A 12,042-nucleotide genomic window follows, 5' to 3' on the forward strand; every position below is an offset into this window, starting at 1 on the left:
GGTATATATAATGTATTGCATAACTTTTGTGAAAAAATTTGTAGGGAGATTAGGGAAATAAAAGTAATACAAGTTTAAATCACCCTCCTTTTGCCATATCTATAATAAAAAAATCTAAATCATAAAAGAAAGATACATATTTGGTATTGCCGCATCCGTAAATGTCTGATCTATCAAAATAGTGCATTATTTACCCCGGTGAACGTTGTCCGAAAAAAAAATAAAGAACGCCAGAAATGCACTTTTTCAGTCACCCTGTCTCCCAGAAAAAATGCAATAAAAAGTCGTAATGTATTCCAAAATGGTAACAACGTTAACTACAGGACTTCCCGCAAAAAATGAGCCCTTGCTCAAGTACGTTGATGGAAAAATAAAAAAGTTATTGCGTGCAGAAGATGCAGCAGAAAATAACTTTTAAAAATTAAATGTCTTTGAAAAAAATACAAGTACTACAGTAAAAAAAGTATACACATTTGGTATCGTAGTAATCGTACTGACCCATAGAATAAAGTTATCAGGTCATTTTTGTTGCAGTTTGTGTGCCGTAGAAACAAAACGCACTGAAGGATGGTGGAATGTCATTTTTCTTTCATTTTGCTCCAATTAGATTTTTGTAAAAGTTGTTCAGTACATTATATGGTACTTTAAATGGCACCATTGAAAAATATAACTCGTTCCGCAAAAAACAAGCCCTCATACAGCAACGTCAATAGATAAATAAAGGAGTTATGATTTTTTAAACGGGGGGGGGGGGGGGAAGAAATGGGGAAAGAAGAAAAAAAAGGGGCAGTGTCATTAAGGGGTTAAATAATGTACTAACTTCCTCCTCTGGGTCATTATGATGCACGGATACTACATGTGTAATTTTATTTTTAATTTTTCACAAAGTAAAAGGGAGACAAGTGTTTTTAATTTTATATTTTTAAATAATTGTTCTCTGTGGGACTGTGCAGGCAGAGCACAATGTCACAGCTTGTGGCATTGTGCTCTGCAGCTCCCATAGTGATACATAGCCTGGAAATCTTCCAGGCTATATCGCTATGAGCAGTGGAGCTCGTCCTGGAAAATTTCCGGGCGTGCCACTCAAGGGGTTAAAGGATAAATAGGTGTAGAGGAAAGTAGTAGTAAAGTACGCTCACTGTGAATACAGAGACAATGAGGAAGCTTGGAGAAGACTTGTTCAAACTGCAGCTAAGAAACCATGCTGATGTGTTACCTGAATATGAAGAACAAAGCAGCAGCTTGTAGAAGTAGTGTCTATGGCAGACGTACGATTGTACATAAAATATTCTTGTTTTTAATAGATTTCTCTATCAGGAGGTACAGCTTAAGCTTTACAATACTTGCATATGCCATAAATCCTTACCTGCATTTTCCGTTAGTAAAGAACACAGTGCACGGCAATTGTACTCAATATCTACATTCATTATAGAGCCAAGAAAAAGTGCTAAATAGCAGCTCAATTTGTTTTACCCACCATTTGAGAAAAAAATAATAAGATCTATGCCTGAAGCTCCATCCCGTGATAGGCTAAGCATCAGCCTCTATATAGCATAACACTTGGTAAGGCACCACATATAGATCCTTGTCATCCACACTTCAGTCTATGGTCATGGCCAAAAGTTTTGAGACCGACACAAATTTTTGGCTTCCCCAAAGTTTGCTGCTTCAGTTTTTATAGGTACCAATTTGCATTAACTCTAGATTGTTATAAAAAGGGATCAGAAAAGTTGCAATGAATTCAAAAATCATTCTTTGCTACGAAAATTACCTTAAATCACAAAACCGCATATCCTGTGCTTGTTAATGGCCAGCTAGTGTTGAAGAGCATTCGGCTACGGGAATAAATATTGAGTCTTTGCTCAAACTTCATGTATTTGTCAATATAAGTTGAAAAACGTATAAAATGCTTAGAATTGTACTTCAGTATACCACAGAAACATCTAAGGCCTCGTGTCCACGGGCGGATTTTTGCTCACAGATGAAAAATCACACCATGCTCCATTTTACTGCGGTTACCGCATGGACAGCTTCCACTGACGTCAATGGAAGCCGTCCGACCCGCGGATTCCACGGTAAGATCAGAAGATTTTTTTTTAAATAGACATCTGTACTGCGCATGTGCGCCAGCCAGCACGTCCACAGTATGGAAGAAAGAAGACATGGACACGTACACAGGGTCGCTGGATGCGGGCAGTCTCCATGCAGGATTTCCCATGCGGAATCCGCACATGCCGTGAACATGAGGCCTTGAGCTGGTCTCACACAACTGAATCGGATTTCGCATGTGGAAGATCCAAAGCGGATCTCGGGTGCGAGTGCGGCCGTTTACCCTGCGTAAGGCACTATCCTGTATTGCATATGGCTGTCTGGGCTTACAAAGTTTGTGTCAGTCTGAAGACTTTTGGCCACAACTGTATGTCAGTGTAACTTGGTTGCATATGTCTGTTGCTATTAAAGCTTAGGTAAGAGCGCTTAGGGTCGCCTTAAACACGGCAAACATAAATGCTGCAGAATTTCTGTAGCAGATTTTTCTGTGGAGATTCCGCAGCTATTCCCCTACGAGCCATTTGACGAAAAAATCTCCTTCACATCATGTGGGAAATTTCTACACCAAATACGCAGCATTTTTGAAAAACCCTGCAGATCCTAAACCTAAAACGTGCCGATTAATGCTGCGGATTTTAACCCTTGAAATACAACTGTTAAAACCCGCAGCAGATCCACAAGAAAGTCTGCAGCAAAAACCATACTATTTAGGTGCATATTTGCCCAATGTGGATTGCCAGAAGATTTGCTGCAGAAGGCCCGTGTGTGAGGGTACCCTAAGGCCTCATGTCCACTGGGGTTAAAATCTGCAGTGTTTTTCCCCACACGCGGATCCGCACCCCATAGGGATGCATTGGACACCCGCAGGTAGTTAAATACCTGCAGATGTCATTTTTCCCTTCAGGCACGGATCCGCGTACGGGGAAAAAAAGCGCAACATGCTCCATTTTAGTGCGGGTCTACCGCGGGGACAGCTCCCGCAGGCTTCTATTGTAGCCTATGGAAGCCGTCCAGATCCGCGGAACACCCGTACCAGAATTAAAACTCACCTGTCCTGGATGCTGCCAGTCTCCCCTCCATCGCGGCCGGATCTTCTTTTTTCGGCCCGGCGTATGTGCCCAGCGCATGCGTACGGCACGCTGCCAACGTGCCGAGCACATCCGCCGGGCCGAAGAAAGAAGATTCGTCCGCGACGGAGGGGGGACATGCAGCATCAAGGACAGGTGAGTTTATTCTTATTTTCAGGCCTCATGTCCGCGGGAAAGGAGGGACTTGCTGCGGATTCTGCATGGAGAATCCACGGGGGGGGGGGCTGATTTTCCCCATGGACATGAGGCCTAAATCTGCTTTAACAGAAGTGTATTTTTAATTTACATTTGGTCTGTGTTTTGCAAACCATTGAACGTTGCTCATGAAAGTTTTAGAATCCATTTAACCTATTGCAATCTAATTATGGATTCAGGGTTTCCTAGGGGGCTTTCTCTTTCTGCCATTATACAATGGCGCCATCTGCTGGCTAGAGCCAGTACTGCAGTATGTTACATGCCAGACGTCTTCAGACATCAGAGCTGCACAGGCTTCAATCAGAATGTAGTAGGACGTCAAACAGTGGATTGGAAAGGGTTAAATGGCTGTATTTTTCATGGCAGTTTGTTTTAAAACCACAGCATGCGCTACTCATTTTTGATGAAAATAACCCATTATAGTCTATAGAAAGTGATTAATATATGGGTGCAGCGAATTTCATTAGTACTTGCTTTCATTGGTATTAATTTTCCATTGGGCTTTAAAAAAATTAAAGAAAAAAAAAAAAACACTCTGAACCATACCCAGTAAAAATAAAACCAATAAAAGCAAACACAGATCAAGTACTGATGCCATTTCATCTGTTGTATGTCTGTATTATGGACGTGTTATAATACGCTTGTGTGAAAATAGCCCAAGGACGCGTTCACACAAATGGCGGCTTTGGTTGGGAACCGCACCAAAATCCATAGCATATATTGCGCTGTGGATTCACATCAAAATCTGCACCATTTAATGCAGATCTGCATCAGATTTCGGTTTTTAAGAGGTGAAATTTGCTGTAAATTCATATCAAAGTCTGAACCAGCAGTGCGGGATTTAACATAGATCTCCGCTAGATGTGAACATATCCTTAGGGTATATTTACACATGGTAGATGTCTTGTGACAATTTCTATGACTGAAAATTAGAGATGAGCGAGCATACTCGCTAAGGACAATTGCTCGAGTGAGCATTGTCCTTAGCTAGTATCTCCCAGCTCGGAAGAAAAGGTTTGGCTGCCGACGTGGGTGAGAGGCGAGTTGCGGCAGTGAGCAGGAGGGAGCTCTCCCCCGCAGCCCCTCGTCGGCAGCCGAATCTTTTCTTCCAAGCAGGCAGGTACTCGCTAAGGGCAATGCTCGATCAAGTAATTGTCCTTAGCGAGTATGCTCGCTCATCTCTAGTGAAAATCAGTTCCATGTATCTGAATGGGGTTGTTTCTGCAGAAAGCACAAGGATCTCTGCAAGCCTCATTCAGATTCATTAGACGGTCACAGAAATTACTGCACCAGATCTGCTGTGTGTGAATTCCCCCCAAGTGATGTACCCCAGCAGTCTACAGCTCACCCAGCTGATACACAGATATGACATTGCTAGGGTCAGCAACCAGAACAGCTTTTGACCCCTGAAGTTCAGCTCCTAAAATCCAGTTCACTTTTTCTCCATGTTCAATGCAGAGACGTGAACTAACTTTTGGAGACGCCTCTTGCTTCGCTTTGGACGTGGACTTCTTCAGGGCGTGATGTTTTTGTGTTTTCTGAGGTTGTACGGGGTCTTTTCCAAGACTCCACAGACATACTCTACCATCGTTGCCTCCAGAGATTAGCAAGGTCTGTCCCGGATCTTGTGCCATAAAGCTGACTTGAGAGACGCCCTGACTGTGCGCCTTAAAACATACGTCCTCCTCAAAACGAGTTCCTGTTATCCGAAATGAGCGGATCTTACCGTCCTCGGCCCCACAGCAGAACACATTACCGCAGCTGGATACAGCCAGTGAATGAGCCAGTGGGGGATTAAAGAGCTGACCCGGGGACTGGTGGAGATCCAGGTCTTCCTCGTCTTGGGCCAAGTGTTGCAGGTTTGTAAGCCACAGCGGTCTTGCTTTCTGCACATTCCAGAGAATCACCTGTAGGAGGACAAGAAGCGGAACCCGTCATAGTATGGTTTCCTTTCAACATTCACATGGGCGCAACTCGCATCACGTCCGTGTCCAGTGCAATGTGAGGGAGATTGCAGTTCTGTGTGTTCTAATCTCCTGCGAGACTCGAAAGAAAATAGAGCATGCTGCAAGTGTTCTATCTCACAGCATCGCTGCGAGAGCAAAATCACCCATAAGGCCGCCTGTCCATGGCCGCGACAGAATATCGCTAGCGAAGACGGGAGCACTATAAGATCTCCACGATGAGCCTACGTTAATGATAGGCTCACTGTGGAGAATCGCGGTATGCCGCAATTTTAATCACGCGAGCGGAAAATCGCTATGATTTTCCACTAGTGTGCAGTAGGCAGCACTTTCCATAGTTATCCTATGGAAAGGGTGTCATGTGAGCTCCGCGTGCGATTTATCGCCGCGGATATCGCAATGACACCTCACCTGTGGACAGCCAGCCTAAATAGACCCAATGAAAAGAATGGGTTCTATTTTTGTGTGTCTGGCAATGCCTAAGTGGTTTTATCACCCATGTGAATAAGTCCTTTAATCTGTTGCTACAGCTGCTGCACTTCCACCACTTTCCCTGCCCAATCTGGTCAATCGCTGTCTGCTGTAGTAACAGGTCAGCAGGTGGCCAGTCCTTATGGACAACACCTCCTCACACAGACCTGTAGACAGCAGACCGCGTGCGCACTACAAGCCGACTTGCTAATGCCTCTCAGCTGACTGACTGAGATCATAAGGCCACTTTCACAGCACATTTCTGCAATGGTGCTGTACCTGTGCCCATGGAATTCCTTCTGACCAAACAGAATTTAGTGTCTACACTTATGCATTGTGATAAGGAGCTTAGGAAGTTATTTAGAGGGCAATATACTATTAGGGTACCTAATATATGCCTTGTGTTAAAGGTGTGGTAATGCAGGCTGAGTCCCATTGAAGTAAATGAGACTCAACCCGATGTACAGTTTCCCTGAAAATAAAACCTACCCTGAAAAATAAGCCCTAGCATGATGATTTTTCAGGATTTTTGAGGCTGCTTAAAATATAAGCCCTATTCCAAAAATAAGCCGTAGGTAAAATTTTTTTTTTTTAAAGTCACTCTAAATAGTGTCCAGGCTGCTCAAAAATCTTTTGGAGCAAAAATGAATACAACACCCTGTCTTATTTTCGAGGAAACAGGGTACCACACTGGGCCACCGTGTGATTACAACACCAGCCCTGGCAATCAGCAGATCATCGAAAGACCCGGGTGGCAGACCACAGCCGATCAGCCCTTAATAATCTATCCTGAGTACGAGTTATCAATCTTAGGCCTCCAACACACTAGTCCGTGTGCTGTCCTATACACGGACCGCCGCACATTGACATGCATTAGAATGTCCTAATTCTCGTCCGTGATAGACAAAGAATAGGACATGCGATGACTTTTTCCAGCAGTTCATGCCTGTGTGAAAAACAATCTGAGAAGGGCGAGCTGCCTCATGCAATATTATGGGCCCGCATAAAGTCCTTTTATTTCACATTCAATACATGAATTAAAAAAAAAAAAAAAACACAACACACTTGTGTCGGAGGGCTTAGAAGCAAATTTATGAAAGTCTATTTAGGTAAAATAACAGGTCTCAGGAAGCGTACTGGCAGGGGGGCATTGTACTAGGACTCCTGCAATCGATATGTGCCGTTTTGTAGTATTGTAAGAGGTCAAAAAATAAGGATGGAAACCCCTGTTATTTGGAGCAGAGGCCCCCGATCTTTTGTACCTTGTGAACCATATTTGATTAAAAAAATTAAAAAATTTTTTTAAAAATGGAAAAATAAATTATGCCATTTAAACATTTTTTGAAAGTGACATTTTAGTGTGAAATTTGGCAGTTATACCATTCAAATTGGCACTGCCGAGTGGGTAGGATAAGTCTGCAATATTGTCAGTTTAGATCATTCAGATTGAAAGGGTGAAATCTGCAGCAAATCAGCCATGTGTGACCTGCGCCAATCCGCTCTGCAGATAATCCTGCAGCCTCGCTTCAGAAATTATCCCCAGCAAATAAAAAGGTCATTCTTCACACATTTAGAAGTCATACAATCGTCCAATATACTTTCCCTATCAAAGCCTCACAGTTTTCAAGAACTCTGCTTGCCCACAAAAGGACCCGTGATAGAGACCTGTGCTGGTTATGTGATGGACACATCGGTGCAGGACTCATTATAAATATGCCTTCTAACGAGCCGTGTACCCGTGTGCCCATCACATAACATGACCAGGACAGGTTGGCATCCCCTGGAAGCAAATAAAGTTGTCACTGAATGACTGGTAGCAGAGGTCTTAAAAACAATGAGGTTTTGGTGCAGAAAGTATTACTGGAAAATGATTGTATAAAGATAATGCTACACGGGATGACTGTTGGGCGTATGTGCGCCTGACAAACTTCCCAGCGGCTATCGCTCCCGTGCTTTCACATAGGAGTGATCGTCCGCTAGATAATGGAGGAGGAGGAGCAGCTGGCGTTCTCTACCAGATGCCTGCCTCCATTCACAGTAAACAGGAGCTGTTCATGGGTTCAGTGATTCCTGTTTACACGGAGCGAGAATCCACTCAGTAGTCGTTCCCTTTCAATGAGCTGAAACGGAACGACGGACAACAAATGAGTATCTTCTCGCCCAGTTCCCTGTCGGAGGTCATTTTTTTGCAGACTGTCAGTCGGCCATAATTGCTTGTTTAAGTCATTATTCGGGCGGCTATTGGCCCGTGTAGAAGTACCTTTACTTTTCAGTATACAACAAGCTTCTTTTTTCTTCCTGAAACCACAATGCCCCTTGAAATATATGCAGACTCTGATGCATTCTTGTAATAAGTGGGGATCGAATGTGAAAGAATGATGCATGAGTACAGAGGACAACTCACCTGCATGTCAAGCCCACAGGAAACAAGGCTTTGTGGTCGATGAGGCCTAAAAGCCACCGCTGAGCATATATTGGAATGTCTCTGCAGGGTTCGGCACACTTTCTTGCTCTGTAGGTCTAAGACTAGCTAGTAGACTGTCTGTGTCATTGACAGAAATGCAGTTGATCTCCTCTTTGTTGACGGTGAAGGTCTCCAGCGGTTCTCCCAACGCCCTGGCGTCCAGCATTGTGACCGTCTCCCCATGAGAAACATAGAGCTTGCAGAAGGAAACTGGGGAGAACGCGACTCCCGTGACATCGTCATTGCCCTTCAGATGTAGTCTACCAATCGGAGTCCCTTGCTCACTCCAGATGGTAAGTTCCCCACTTTCAGCACCAGAAGCGATCACTCTCTCCTTGCTGACTGCCAGGCTCAGCACAGGGTTGGCGTGACCCGAGTCCCACTTTACAGCCATTATTCCGCTCCCAGCTATGGAAGGAAAATATAATAAGGATTAGATGGACATTATAAAGGAAGTTTTTAAAATTAATTATTTTGGAAAAAATCTGTATAATCTACAAATCCAGTCTTGTTTATATAGTACAAAGCTTCTACAAGACATAAGTTCTCATTTATGATCATCTGAACAGTCCAGTCATTGAAAATAATCAATACTATACAATAATGTACTTAAAGTATACCTTGTAAATGGCTTTTCAGAATAAGCTGCTGTGTGTATATATGAGAAATAACACTATATCTGGTCATTATAAGGCTTTTACATGGAATTTTTCACCAGTTTTTTCCTCTGCAGGCTCCATCTCTGATTCTGAGTTTTCCCTGTGCTGGGGGGGTAGAGATTGCTACTATGAGGTCTTCTATAAATTCTGCACACAGAGAACAGGAGATCCTGCTTCCCAATTTCTAGCTCTCATGTACAGAGAAGCAGCAGCATGGAGGCCATTATACAGCAGTACTGAGCAGTGTAAATGTGAATTCATCACTGGGGTGAGATAAACTATATACATTGCAAGACGCACAAATATGAACCCCATTTTTTTGAATGGAGTCATACATGTGAGCATGTTTTCCTGCATGGCACCGTGATACGATGCTGCGTGGAAGACAAATCACGGCATGTCCTATCTTGCTGCATGCTCTCACATTGCCGGCCCCATTGAAAGCAATGGGAGAAACTCCATGATCCTCTGCTTTGGCTGACACCAGCGGGGGAGGATTGCTTCTTTCCTGAAGTGATGTGAAGCTGTTTTGCCATGAAAATGGAATTTACATGGTGGGGAGCGCGATGTGGGGGCGGGATTCACGGTCTCTTATTGCGCTCGCCCATGTGAGGTTAGCCTTAGAAGGATCCTAGTTTTTTTACACATCTTCTGCTTATCTAACAGCCTATTTGTATCAGCAATCAATAGTTTGTTTTGATCTATGAAAGACGCAAATACTATTAATGACCTATCTCCAATAGGCTGGGGTACGCCGCTTGGTACCTCAACTGATCGGGCACCCGCTGTCAGCACTACAATACACAGGGGTCAGAGTTGAAGTTGCTGCTCTGACCCTGTAGAGTGCAGCTGCGATTGATTTTAATGAGACCCCTGGCTGTAATTACAAGCACTGGACACTACACAGGATTTGGAGCTAACTACCTTCATTCTGAACTTTTGTTTATCAGGGCACTGACAGCGGGCGCCCGATCAGCTGAGGTACCAAGTGGCGGTAGATTATTCATGGGCGCCCGCAGCTTAACTAAAGCATGCAGGTTTGTTTTCTGGACCATCTGGTCCGGAAAACAAATCGCAGCATGCTGCGTTTTGCCATGGGTCCTGCGGTCACAGCTTACACTGAAGTCAATGGAAGCTGTTGGATCTACAGCACAACCGGAACTGTCATTCTGGGTGTGCTGCGGGTCCCGCAGGAAGGTAGGAGTTTTAAAAACAAGGCAAAAAAAAAAAAAATCACCACTACACATGTGCAGGGGGCACACCCCCACATGCACAGAGGAGATTCCGGACACCCCATACGCATCCAGACTGATAAGTAATGTCCTCATGCCGCGGACAGGGTGGGATCCCGGGGGGGATCCTGCCCACAGAACCAGACCGGCCCGTCCGCAGCTCCTTTGCCAGAAAAAAAAAATACACCTGGCAAGATGGCACAAAAACATAGCATTTATCTCTTAAATGCTTCTGGTGAAACATCCTTACCAGATCCAAGATGGGTTATTATTCAGCGTACACTCTTCCAGCAGGTCCAGAAATCCATCCGAACACTTCAGAGGAGCGCTGAGAAAGAACGGACAGTCAGTCACCGACAGTAAGTGAACCTCACCATACATAGCCTATACAGACTATACAACACCCTGTACAGCGGGAGACACTCGCACCGCAGACGCTCCTCTCGCTGATGCAGGAGGTGCAACGTTTTACTGCGGAGGTCACCGAGTGGCTGTGGCAATCACGTGCCAGCGCTGGCAGCTTGTGGCAATCATGTGCCAGCACTGGCAGCTGGTAAACAAAGATCGCTGGGGTCAGTCCGTGAATTTGTGACACATCAGGGGGAACTGAAGACATTTTTTGGACAACCTTCTAGACCGGATCTCACTATTACAGTTCATTCACACGGGCGGATAAACTTTTGGCCCGTGAAAAACGCATAGTTTTTAATGCGTGTATTTGTGCATTTTTCTATACGCCCATGTTGTTTGCGTGTTCATTCGCAGGAAACCCACAGAAAATAGCGTAACAAAAGACCCTTCAGTTAATAAGTGCGGGTTGGGGGATTTTAACGCACCCATGGACTTTAAAGGTGGGACATTGTTGCTATAGTTACCGGCCACCCAGTCACTAACTTCACCCCAGCACGGTTTGTGTTGCTCTCATTAGAATGAATGAGGGTTACAGAAGCAGTGAGGCGCGCTGCGCCGCTTCCAAGCTCCCATTCACTTCAATAAGAGCTTCGCAAACAGCGCTGCGATGAAGGGCTTGGCTGTTTCCGACAGGTCGCTTTTCCAAGCGAAGACGAGCTGACAATACCCCCGTCACAGGCGATTTTAATCTATAAATACGGAACAAGATAGGAAATGCTACAAATATTTATTTTTTTAAACGTGCAACATTAGTCTGTGTAAATTAAAAAAACATAAACACATCTAAAGGCCCATTTACAAGCAAAAATAATCTTTCAAACGATTCAAAGATTAGCGATAGTTGTGCATAAAGTACTAATGAGCACTAATGCCCATTAGTATTTTATCAGCTTCATTTGCATGCAGGAGGTCTGAGCTCCACAATTAGATCCATTGTTCAGGCTCAGGCTGCTAAGAGAATATAATGTAATCTCCTGCTCCCATGGAAAACACAATGTGCCATCTGAATGATGATTTTTAAGCTCACCTAAAAATCATCGTTCAGACTAAAAGAACATTTACACGCAACGATTATCGCTTATATGCTATCGTTTTAACGAATTTTGAGCGATTATCATTACGTGTACGTGGGCCTTTAGTCTGGGCTTACACAAGTGTAATTAAACAGCATATTACGCATGTATAATATGCGGTGAATGGAGTCAAGGAAAGCACACACTTGCATATGTATATACATTGCTTATAATATGACCATTAGAGATGAGCGAGCACCAAAATGCTCGGGTGCTCGTTGCTCGAGTCGAACTTTCAGCGATGCTCGAGAGTTCGTTTCGAGTAACGAACCCCATTGAAGTCAATGGGCGACTCGAGCATTTTTGTATATCAGCCATGCTCCGCTATGGTTTTCATTTGTGAAAATCTGGAAAACCCAAGAAAGTGATGGAAACGACACAGAAATGGATAGGGCAGGCGAGGGGCAACATGCTGGGCTGCATCTCAGGTTTCCAG

The 12,042-nt window shown here is 44.2% G+C and overlaps 1 pseudogene; it reads right to left on the reverse strand.

Annotated features, from left to right (window-relative positions):
* Positions 1–4,523: 4,523 nt before the first annotated feature.
* On the reverse strand, positions 4,524–8,635 carry LOC136622688 (WD repeat-containing protein 53-like; annotated as a pseudogene).
* Between the last annotated feature and the right edge of the window lie 3,407 nt (positions 8,636–12,042).

The sequence above is a fragment of the Eleutherodactylus coqui genome, chromosome 1 (assembly GCF_035609145.1).
Source record: "Eleutherodactylus coqui strain aEleCoq1 chromosome 1, aEleCoq1.hap1, whole genome shotgun sequence".
NCBI classification, from domain to species: domain Eukaryota; kingdom Metazoa; phylum Chordata; class Amphibia; order Anura; family Eleutherodactylidae; genus Eleutherodactylus; species Eleutherodactylus coqui.